The sequence below is a fragment of the Mauremys reevesii genome, linkage group 16 (assembly GCF_016161935.1).
Source record: "Mauremys reevesii isolate NIE-2019 linkage group 16, ASM1616193v1, whole genome shotgun sequence".
Lineage (NCBI taxonomy): Eukaryota > Metazoa > Chordata > Testudines > Geoemydidae > Mauremys > Mauremys reevesii.
The window spans coordinates 42,619,568-42,631,631 of NC_052638.1; the positions used below are offsets into that span (position 1 = coordinate 42,619,568).

Below are 12,064 nucleotides of genomic sequence, written 5' to 3' on the forward strand. Positions count from 1 at the left end.
TTCTGTATAAGGAAGTAGATCAGCTATGACCTCTTTGACATTTTCAAAATATTTAAAAGCTGAAGTTAATTCTTTGTGATGTCCTTTCATCTTTAGTTGACAACAGAGAGACCTGGAGTGGTGACAGGCCTTGTCAAGTGGGTCTGTCTTATCAAAAACAATACCCTCAAGATCTTTCAAGCCAAATATTCTAATCTAAGATAATTGCATTTAAAATTTCATGTAGCTTTTGCGTTTTTCACTGAATCTTTCTTATATTAACTAACAAATCTTTTCATTCAGAGCTTTTTTACTTTAAAATTTAAGATTGTATTAGTGAAAAATATTTAAATTATTATAATTAAGTCTAAGAGATGAAGCTCAATGGTATGTTTCACTTCTAGGATTCTGAATAAAGTTCTGACTTGATTTTATTTTATTTTTTTGGTGAAGTACTTTATATGGGCTTTTCCAGATTTCACTAGTCCCTCTGTCCATCTGTCATGACAGCACTCTGGTTGGTTGGTTGGTTGGTTTTTGGGGGGACGAGGTATTTTACTCTTCTTGTGTTCAGATTAGGCTGCATAGAAATCTCTGGAGTTGGTGGGCATTCTCTCTGGGATTCCATTCTGAGTATTTGAATAAAAGATTCTTGTAACTTTGCATTTTAACAATTGTTTTGGAATCTCAATACTCACCGTTTGTGCCGTGGAAGAGTATAGTGGGTTAAACAAAGAGAAGGTTTACCACAATTCTGCTTTGGTATTGATAGAAGGCAGTTACTGGTTATTGGATTAGAAATTATCTACCCAACAGCCGGTCTTTGGCCCCTTTTATCCAAGCAGAGCACTTTTAAAGAAATATATTTTGGTCTTTGTTTAGGGGAATTTTAGCTCTCATGAAAGCGGGGGCTGGTAACTGGTTGTTGGGCAGGACGGAGTATGAAAAAGGCGCCTTATGGCTGCGTATCACCCCTTTTGCTATTCCAGTTCTAGGGCTCCATATTATTGTATTCTGCCAACGCACTGCAGTCCCAGCCAGCCTGCAGCAATTCCTGCTATTGGAGATCTCAGGCCTGGTCTACACTACACGTTTATACCAAATTTAGCAGCGTTAAACCGATTTAACCCTGCACCCGTCCACACAACAAAGCCCTTTATATCAATTTAAAGGGCTCTTAAAACCGATTTCTGTACTCCTCCCCGACGAGGGGAGTAGCGCTGAAATCAGTATTGCCATGTCGGATTAGGGTTAGTGTGGCCGCAATTCGACGGTATTGGCCTCCGGGCGGTATCCCACAGTGCACCATTGTGACGGCTCTGGACAGCAATCTGGAGTCAGATGCACTGGCCAGGTAGACGGGAAAAGCCCCGCGAACTTTTGAATTTCATTTCCTGTTTGCCCAGCGTGGAGAGCTGATCAGCACAGGTGACCACGCAGAGCTCATCAGCACAGGTAACTATGCAGTCTGAGAATCGAAAAAGAGCTCCAGCATGGACCGTACGGGAAGTACTGGATCTGATCGCTATATGGAGAGAGAATTCCGTGCTAACAGAACTCCGTTCCAAAAGACAAAATGAAAAAACATTTGAAAAAATTTCTAAGGCCATGATGGAGAGAGGCCACAGCAGGGACTCAGTACAGTGCCGTGTGAAAATTAAGGAGCTCAGACAAGCCTACCAGAAAACCAAAGAAGCAAACGGAAGGTCCGGGGCAGGGCCGCAAACATGCCGCTTCTACACTGAGCTGCATGCAATTCTAGGAGGGTCCGCCACCACTACCCCACCCCTGTCCGTGGATTCCGAGGCGGGGGTAATCTTAGCCTTGCCTGAGGATTCTGCAGACGGGGAAGATGAGGAGGAGGAGGATGAGCTTGCAGAGAGCACACAGCACTCCGTTCTCCCCAACAGCCAGGAGCTTTTTCTCAGCCTGACAGAAGTACCCTCCCACCCTCCCAAGCCACTATCCCAGACAATGAAGCCATGGAAGGGACCTCTGGTGAGTGTACCTTTGTAAATATAAAACATGGTTTAAAAGCAAGCATTTTTTAATGATTAATTTGCCCTGAAGACTTGGGATGCATTCGTGGCCAGTAAAGTTACTGGAAAAGTCTGTTAACATGTCTGAGGATGGAGCGAAAATCCTCCAGGGACATCTCCATGAAGCTCTCCTGGAGGTACTCCAAAAGCCTTTGCAGAAAGTTTCTGGGCAGGGCAGCCTTATTCCGTCCTCCATGGTAGGACACTTGACCATGCCATGCAGGTAGCAAGTAATCTGGTATCATTGCATGACAAAGCCTAGCTGCGTATGGTCCCGGTGTTTGCTGGCATTCAAGCAACATCCGTTCTTTATCTCGCTGTGTTATCCTCAGGAGAGTGATATCGTTCATGGTAACCTGGTTGAAATATGGGAATTTAATTAAGGGGACAGAGATGGTTGGGCTGTTTGCCTGTGGCTTAAAATAAATCCTTTCCTGCATTTAGCCAAGCAGGGGCAGGAGTGGGGGTGATTGGCGCTGAGCTTTTTCGCGTTTGGCTAGCTGGGATCTTCCCTGCTACCAGCCACACGGTGTGGGGGGAGGGTGGCTAGCAGCGATCTTCCATGACACCAGCCACTCAGTGGGGGGAGGGGTAAAGTGATCATCTCAGAGAATTGGATGGAGGCGGTTCTGGTGCTGCACGTTAACAGGAAAGAAGCAGCACTCAACGGGCTTTGCTTGCTATTTGGGAAAGGAGGGCGCTGGATATATGAAGGCTGCAGAAGCCGAAAGACAATGGCTTACCATGGCTGCATGCAAACCGAATTCTGATGCCCGGACCTGCATCTGTGATCTCTAACACCAAAGCCGCAGGCACTCAATATTAAGATGAAAAATGCGACCTTGTAGTGAGATCACGTGCTATGTAAGGTGAATAGTGTTGTTCACCGTGAAAGAGTATAACCATTGTTCTGTAAAATGTATCTTTTAAAATACTTCTCTCCCTTTTTCCCGCCCTCCTGCAGCTGCAAATTTTTCAAGCCTCCCTCCTCCATCCCGAAGGCTATCTCAGATAAGGCGGTGGAAAAAAAAGACGCGAGACGAAATGTTCTCGGAAATCATGGTAGTGACCCGCAATGAAAGAGCTCATCTGAATGAGTGGAAGGACGTGGTATCAAAGTACAAGAAAGATGCCAGTGAACGTGAGGAGAGGAGAGACACTCGAGATGAAAGGTGGCAGCAGGAAGATCAGAGGAGGCAGGATGCAACACTGGGGCTGCTGCGTGATCAAACTGACATGCTCCGGCGTCTGGTGGAGCTTCAGGAACAGCAGCAGGATCACAGAGTGCCACTGCAGCCCCTGTATAACCGCCCTCCCCCCTCACCATGTTCCTTAGCCTCCTCACCCAGCAGACGACTAAGAACGCGTGGGGGGAGGCTCCGTGCACCCACCCACTCCACCCCAGTGGATAGCCCAACCAAAAGGCTCTCATTATTTTGAAATTTATTTAGTGGTCTTTTCCTTCCCTCCTATCCTCCTCCCAAACCCCACCCGGGCTACCTTGTCAGTTCTCTCCCTCTTTTTATAATTAATAAAGAATACATGATTTTTAAACGAGAGTGACTTTATTTCCTTAGGAAGCAAGCGTCAATCGAAGGGGGAGGGTGGGTGGCTTACAAGGAATGAGTCAATCAAGGGAGTGGGGGTCATCAAGGAGAAACAAACACAGCAGTCACACCCTACCCTGGCCCATGATGAAACTGGTTTTCAAAGCTTCTCTGGTGCGCAGCGCTTCCTGGTGTGCTCTTCTAATCGCCCTGGTGTCTGGCTGCGCGTAATCAGCAGCCAGGTGATTTGCCTCAGCCTCCCACCCCGCCATAAAGGTCTCCCCCCTTACACTCACAGAGATTGTGGAGCACACAGCAAGCAGCAATAACAAAGGGGACATTGGTTTGGCTGAGTTCTGAGCGAGTCAGTAATGTGCGCCAGCGAGCCTTTAAACGGCCAAATGCACATTCTACCACCATTCTGCACTTGCTCAGCCTGTAGTTGAACAGCTCCTGACTATTGTCCAGGCTGCCTGTGTACGGCTTCATGAGCCATGGCATCAAGGGGTAGGCTGGGTCCCCCACGATAACGACACGCATTTCAACATCCCCAACTGTTATTTTCTGGTCTGGGAAGTAATTCCCTTGCTGCAGCCGTTTAAACAGAGTAGTGTTCCTGAAGACATGAGCGTCATGAACCCTTCCCGGCCATCCCATGTGGATGTTGGTGAAACGTCCCTTGTGATCCACCAGTGCTTGCAGCACTATGGAAAAGTACTCCTTGCGGTTTATGTACTGGGTGCCCTGGTGCTCCGGTGCCAAGATAGGGATATGGGTTCCATCTATCGCCCCACCACGGTTAGGGAATCCATTGCAGCAAAGCCATCCACTATGACCTGCACATTTCCCAGAGTCACCACCTTTCATAGCAGCAGCTCAGTGATTGCTTTGGCTTCTTGCAGCACAGCAGCCCCCACAGTAGATTTGCCCACTCCAAATTGATTCCCGACTGATCGGTAGCTGTCTGGCGTTGCAAGCTTCCACAGGGCTATTGCCACTCGCTTCTCAACTGTGAGGACTGCTCTCAACTTGGTATTCTGGCGTTTCAGGGCAGGGGAAAGCAAGTCACAAAGTTCCATGAAAGTGCTCTTACGCATGCAAAAGTTTCGCAGCCACTGGGAATCGTCCCACACCTGCAACACTATGCAGTCCCACCAGTCTGTGCTTGTTTCCCAGGCCCAAAATCAGCGTTCAATGGCTAGAACCTGCCCCATTACCAGCATGATCTCCAAAGCGCAGGGGCCCGTGGTTTGAGAGAATTCTGTGTCCATGTCCTCATCACTCTCGTCGCCGCGCTGCCGTAGCCGCCACCTCCTCGACTGGTTTTGCAGGTCCTGGTTCAGCATTGACTGCACGAGAATGCGTGAGGTGTTTACAATGTCCATGATTGCTGTCTTGAGCTGAGCAGGGTCCATGCTTGCCGTGCTATGGCGTCTGCACAGTTCACCCAGGGAAAAAGGCGCGAAACGGTTGTCTGCTACTTGCACGGAGGGAGGGGTGAGGCTGTACCCAGAACCACTCGCGACAATGTTTTTTGCCCCGTCAGGCACTGGGATCTCAACCCAGAATTCCAATGGGCGGGGGAGACTGCAGGAACTGTGGGATAGCTACCCACCGTGCAACGCTCCGGAAATCGACGCTAGCCTCGGTACATGGACGCACACTGCCGATTTAATGTCCTTAGTGTGGCCATGTGCACTCGACTTTATACAATCTGTTTTAAAAAACCGGTTTCTGTAAAATCGGAATAAACCTGTAGTGTAGACATACCCTCAGTCATTGCACTCCTGAGCTGCAGTTCTCCTCCTCTCCTCACCCCACCCCTGCTTTTCGTATTTAAAATTTGCTACATCCATTGTATTGTATTGTTGGGATCGTTTTATGATTGGAGACTCGTTTAACTAAGATTGAAGACAAGATAAAAGGTAATGAGTTCAAGTTCACTCCCCCACCCCCCCCACCCCGACAAATTTCTTCTTAGTAATTTGCTGTTTATAACTTAATTTTTAAATTACAAACAAGCAAAAAAGAGAATAAAGTTGTATTTGTAATAAAAGATGATGCTTTGGAGCAGATTTGCCAACAGGGGGGTCTGAAGCTGAGAAAACATTAGCTGAGATGTTGATTATGGGATAGTTTATCCATTCATGGGAAGCCTTTTATTGTTTTATATGCTATTTAGATTAAACCTTTTCTCTTCCATATCAGTGAGCTCTCCACTATTTCAGGGTGTGTATTTACATGCTGTGTCAATACACTCTGACACCGAACTGTGCAACATCAGGAAACATTACTGAAAATAAGATTTTCAGGGCTGAATTATTTATAATGTATGATTAGCAGATTGTTGAAATTCAATACTAGTTCATAAGTAACTATTTCTCCCTGTCCTCTACTCCAGCCATCACTTTGTTGGAAAGAGCACTTCATTCTTTCCTGACACATTCACAACTAAAGACAATGTGGAAAGCTAAGATGCTGTTCACTTCAAGCTGTACAAAATGGAGGCAGTAGAAAGCTAAAACTAATTGTATTCCTTGATCTTATTATCTGAGAGAAAGTTCTAATGGAAAACAGCAATGCACTGAGGGTGTTGGAAAAATTAGGGATCTGATTGCAAAGGCTCATTTTATTACAGCATTAGCATTAGACTTCCCAAACCCTCCCCGGCCATCCTGACACCATACAGCCCTGCAGAATTAACAGAGTCAGTGGTGTTTACACAACACCAGTCACAAATTGCAAAAAAAAATCCGTTTTTAATTATGAAAGTTGCACTCAAATCCAGAGGTACTACTGGTAGCTTGGATTTTGCTGAAATGCAGAAATCTCCATTCAGGAATATAGACATGTTGATGCTTCTCCAAACATTATCTGAACCTCTTGAATCCACAGAATTGGACTGTACATCTGATAAAACTGGCTTTCTCGTAAGATTTATGGTACTTCCAGTTTATGAGCAGGCAGAATTAGCACAGGAAGAGCCTGCAGCACTACAGCACCTCCACTTCTAGTCCCTGCCAGAACCAGAAAGTACAGTTACTATCCAAAAAGGAGAAGTAATGGTGGGGGAAACTACCAACACTTTTTTCATATCTTGTGGAAGTTTTGGATTATTAGGCCAATTCTTATCTCAGAAACACCTCCCCTCTGCCTCTATTTCTTTACACTTCACCAATAATTACCTGAATATCATGGGGGATGTTGAATACATTTGTTCAGCTGAGGTTTAGGATCATCCAAATTGTACGATCACCTAAGCAAGTTGTCCTCTTTATCGTCTAAACAAATCTAGTTTTGCTAATAACTGGAATTTGTTTGAAATCACTTTCCTTATATTTTATATTTCCCACATTTATTTTTATTTATTTTAATGGTTTCCTTTTCTTTCTATTTTCTTATAGTTTTTCTGTCTATTGTCTTCAAAATTAGCAAAATATTTGTTTGAAATCCCCTTCTCTGTCTCTCAGCCGCTTTCCCTTTCCTTCTAAATGTATTCATCTCTTTCCTATTCAGTCTTCTCACATTCACACTTGTAGAGTTTTCTTGTCTTTCTTTTTGCCATTTTTGGTATTTTCATCTTACCCTTTTAGACTGTTTTTATCCTTCTATTTCTGTCATGTTTGTTTATTTACAGTGGCTCTTGGACTCTACCTGCATTTTAGTTCAAATGCTGCAGTTAATAACAACGGTCTCATTTTAATTCATTTGAAAAGCAGAATTGAACAGAACGTTTACGTTTTGTGTCTGTGATGTTTCTCTTCTTGGCCATCCCCCCCACCTAATATTAGTTGTTTTAATTTTAGACACTAAGCTTTGTTTTAAAAGGTGGATTCTATGACAGAAAAGGTCAGTAACCCTGAGCTGTGATGGAAAACAAACTCAAAGGACATTGCTGCAACCTTCACTATTCAGCCTCCAAAAGACAAAAATGAATCTACAGCTTAGGTATAGGAAGCAGAACCTTACTTTTTACTAATCTCATCTATAGTCATTTATTTATTATATGAAACTGGGAAGGTTACTGAACATGATCAAACAAAGTTTAAAATATTTTGGTGAATATACAACTTTCCTGTTACAGCAGCACGGTTGTACCTATAGAATTAAGACTGTGGTTGCATGTCACTATACAGAAATAAACCTTGACATAAACAAGTGGCCAGAAAATGTGTTTATTTCAGAGCCATGTTCTGTTAAGAGATCTAACAATCAAGTGTGTATCAAACAGTCTGGTGTTTTACTTGGAGGATTCTTTAACAAAGATCTGCTTAACCCAGTTGCACCATAAATTTATTTCATTTATACTAAAGTGAGACATTTCTAGGGCAAGAGAAACCTCAAGAAGGGAAAAGAAACATATTCATATATATGTCATTTGCATGTTCTGCATTTTTGGGTAATGTATAAAATATGTATATTTTTAAATTAATAGTCAAACTGTTTTCATGAGTGAATATTTATCTTTTCATTCACGAGTGAAAATGAGCAATCCCTTCTCTGGCACCAGAATTAGATGTTATAGTGAATTATTTAAAATTTAATTTTATTGAAGTTGATTTAATTTATAAATATAGGGATTGTCTTTCTCTAGCCTGCCAATGTGTTCGTAGCCATTTGCTAGCTAAAATAGACCTCGCACTCCAGTCAATTCCCGTTTTCAATCTCTGGGTTGCAAAGTAGCTCAATGGTACTTGGAACAGTGTAAGCACCTTTGAAAAAGCTGCCCCACTCCACAACAGTAGCCACTCTCCACATGCTGTAACTACTGTATATACATACAAAATTTAAATACATATTTACATGTTTCAGATTGACCCAGCTGAATGTAATGACTCCCTAGGCACCTTTTATAGTCTATTAGGTAAATAGTAAGCATCTTTGAAACTGTCTCTTTTCTTTACACAGTAGACTGTAGTGTACATAGGATTTGAGCTGACTAAGTTTGTAGTGAGTATGTGCACTGTAGTTTGCTTTTCATGTTACTGTAAACAGTTATTCCTTTTTCTCCGTTCCAGATATAGTTGTGATGTTTTTTTCCATTTTTTTTAATGGAGACCTCTAGATTCTCAAATGCTAAATAAAAAAGCACTATCTGTTTTCAAGTTCTTCCCATAATTTCTGAGGCAGTTTATATTATATATACATATAGTTTGGCTGCCATTAATATGCGCAGTATTAATTTGGATGATAAATCACATTTCTTAATTCCTACTCATCTTTTAGACTACTTTGAAGATGAACTGCAAAGGATATTTAAAAAATGGACCGAAGGCCTTTTTTGATGCTTTATGAGAAAGGGCTTGTTGTGGAATTTTTTTGTTTTCTTTTAAGAGATTTTTCTTTTGCTTGTTTTTTTTTAACAGTACCAGCAGTGTTAAGTTTGATTTTCCATGGCTTTATTGAAAGACCTTTAGGATGATTTAAAGGATATATACTGTGCATGCCTTAAATGAAGAGTTACTAAGTCTTTAACAAAGATGTTCTTTCTTCAACCTGTTCGCTAGTTATTGATATTAGGTTAAAAAAAACCCTACAACTACATTTTTTAAAAAACATCTCTACCTTTCTCAATTGCTGAAGCTTGCACACTCTTGATTTTTCATGTCATTATTTTTAGTAGTTCTCCAGTTATCACACTGTCTTCCAGGACAGATAAGACTTGAATGTCTAATGTATATAACAAGCTGAAACAAAATTGTTTAGAAAACAACAACAATAATTCTTTTCAGGCCCGTCTTATAAATGTTAAAGAAACAAAAAGGAGTTATAGTCCCAATTTTATTTTGCAAGTCAGCTTTTGATCTCAGATTTTTAAAAACGGAGCCCAAATAAATACTATTCATTTGGACATGAGTAAAAGATGCATTTGAGATTTTTGAACCAAAAGGAAAAAGGGCTCCCTCCAGATTTAACACAAGCCAATAAAGGAGATTATATTGGCGATATCTCACAGCATCTGTTTAAAAGTCACTAAGAATTAGATGTGCTGTGCAAGGCCAATATCGGAGGGAAAATCAATTTAATACTATTAAATAACAAGAAATAAAGGATATAATCAGACTAGTTATAGACTCAGTACTATGGGGCATACAACTGTGAAGTTCTAAGATCGAGTCCTTCCCCTGTTTCTTCTATCATCTTATTGAATCCCTTTTTTGTTAATTCATCCTTTAGAGATTTCTTGCTGATTTTGCATCTACCTCTGCAATGGCAAGGCAGAAATGATTTCTTCGTACCCCATTGGCTAAGGACAGGCTCTGTGGCAGGGTGGCTGAAGTGCAAAAGATTGATTTCTACAAGTAGCTGCCTTCATCTTTAATAGGAAGGTGTAATCTACAGACTGTATAGATTCCAGCACACCGTGATCTCTTCTGTTTCGAGTGGATAGGACAGATTGCATGCTGGGACCTGTCATGTACCTTGCACATGCTTCCAGATTGAAGATGAGACTGATTGCAGTTGGATTCATGATGCAAACAGTTTGGCCTTCAGTCTGCTCTCCAGTCGGCAGTGGCCACAAGGTTGGACAGAAATCGGTGTCAGTGGTCCATCTGCCCTCGTCATTATGGGGAGCAGGAAGTTTATGGAACTAACCAAACTTCTCCTGGCACAGCACTACACAGAGGGGAATGCTTGTCTGTTCGATACGTATAGCAGATGGATCAGTGAAATGTTGCACTTGCTTGGCAGTTTTCTGTTCATATTAGAATAAGAAATATAAAGGTTTCTGTGCACCTCAACAAAAAAAGCCTAAAAGCCCGAAAGGGGAAATTACCCCCATTAAACACAGACTTCACAGCAATGTGGTACAGGGAGCCCAAATAATGCAACCCAGGAGGACTACACAGCCAAACGTAAAGAGAAACAGAATAGTTTTGAGTCTCTTTGTGAAGATCCAGACTAACACGGCTACCCCTCTGATCTTTGTGAGGAGTGCCACCAAGGCCCTTCGGGATTTGTTGCCGGGAAAAGAACTCCCGTTCTTAAGATTGTAAATTGGTTCCCACTCCTCCCACCTCAGCTGCTTCAGTGGGACACAGGGTTTGTTTTTTGTTTTTTTTGGGGGGGGGTGGTCATCAGAAACACTAGCCCTGTATTAATTAAGGCTTTAAATATATAAAGTAAAACCACTTGGTGGATACAAAAAAACCAGTGCAGATTGCAGAGCAGAGGTGTCACAGTTTATTGATGAAGACCTGTGAGCTGTCCTGCGACCATGTTCCACAATAGCTGATTTCCAGGGCATATATAGACTGAAGCACATTGTGCTAGCTCTGCTTAGAGGACATTGAAATGTGGATCATTGGGACTAGGTCCGTGCCAAGAGGAAAGGCCCAGGATCACAGAGAAGGCAGTGGAAGAATTAAGAACAGAGCCCTGAACTCTTGACTGCAAGTCCTGTGCTGTTAGCCACAGTGACACTTAGTTCTCATGTAGAGCTTGTCACCACGGTTGCCAACGTTCACGCGGTAAATAAGCACCCAACTTTCACAATAAGCCCAAAATCAAGCTAAGCCCCTTTCAAAACTAGGCTAAAACAAGCCAGTCCCTAAGAACCTCAACACTGTGTGTGACTAGATCCCGCCCCCCCCCCCCCCGGCGTGCAGTCTGGGACTGGGGTGGGCCCACTGTGCACCCCTGGCTACAAGCCCAACAAGGTACAAGCCAATTCCCAATTTCTGCATTTTTTTCACGGGTTTCGCATGTCTGCTTTTTAGCTATAGAGCTGAGCATTTTCCAAAGGAAGAAAAGCATTGATTCGATTTTATGAGTGAGGAGACTGAGCCACAGAAAAGTGAAGTGACTTGCCCATAGTCCCGCAAATGGTCCAGGGCAGAGAACTGAAGTCTTCTCTGTCCCAGTCTAATGCAACATCACTAAAGGCTGTCACTGCCCATTCCTCTGCTCTAGCTGAGCCTCCAGGTGCTTGAAATGGCCCCTGAATTTTGTATTTGATCAGCTTGACTAGCACAAACCTCCTCAGGGCAGCCATAGAATGGCAAAGATCTCCCCAGTGTTTGCTCTGTCTCCTCACATTGACTACTGCCTACAACCTCAGTCAGACTGACTCGCGATACCCTGAAGAGAATCAGTGTAAAAGAGATGCTTTGGACCACGCCGGTTTCTCATAGCTCCACCGTAAACTTTTATGGTGATAGAACTTGACCCTCAGAAGGCGCGGTGTGGAAGGGACCACCCTGCTAATGGCTCATCACAACTGATTGGCTTCAGTGCACTTCACTGCAATCCCCCATCTTATCTCTAGGCCAGTGGGTTAGGTCCACTTATGATCAGTAGTGTCATAAACATAGTGCCGGGTCTGTTTGTTTCATGTAGTGTTTGGGGGGCTGGTTTGGTTCGATTTGGGGTCTCTTTTCACGCTTTGTTCTGATTTTTCTTACACTTCTTTGGTTTGGTCTCCAAGTTCTGGTCATGGCAGTTTTACTATTTAAGTTGGCTCTTGTGTGTACAGGGTGACATGGGTAATTTTTGTAA

The 12,064-nt window shown here is 43.0% G+C and overlaps 1 protein-coding gene across 1 annotated transcript in view; it reads left to right on the forward strand.

The window, feature by feature from the left end:
- ZFHX3 (zinc finger homeobox 3) overlaps positions 1 to 12,064 on the forward strand; it is a 1,205,541-nt gene that overhangs the window by 494,668 nt on the left and 698,809 nt on the right. The gene's annotated exons all lie outside the window — the stretch shown is intronic.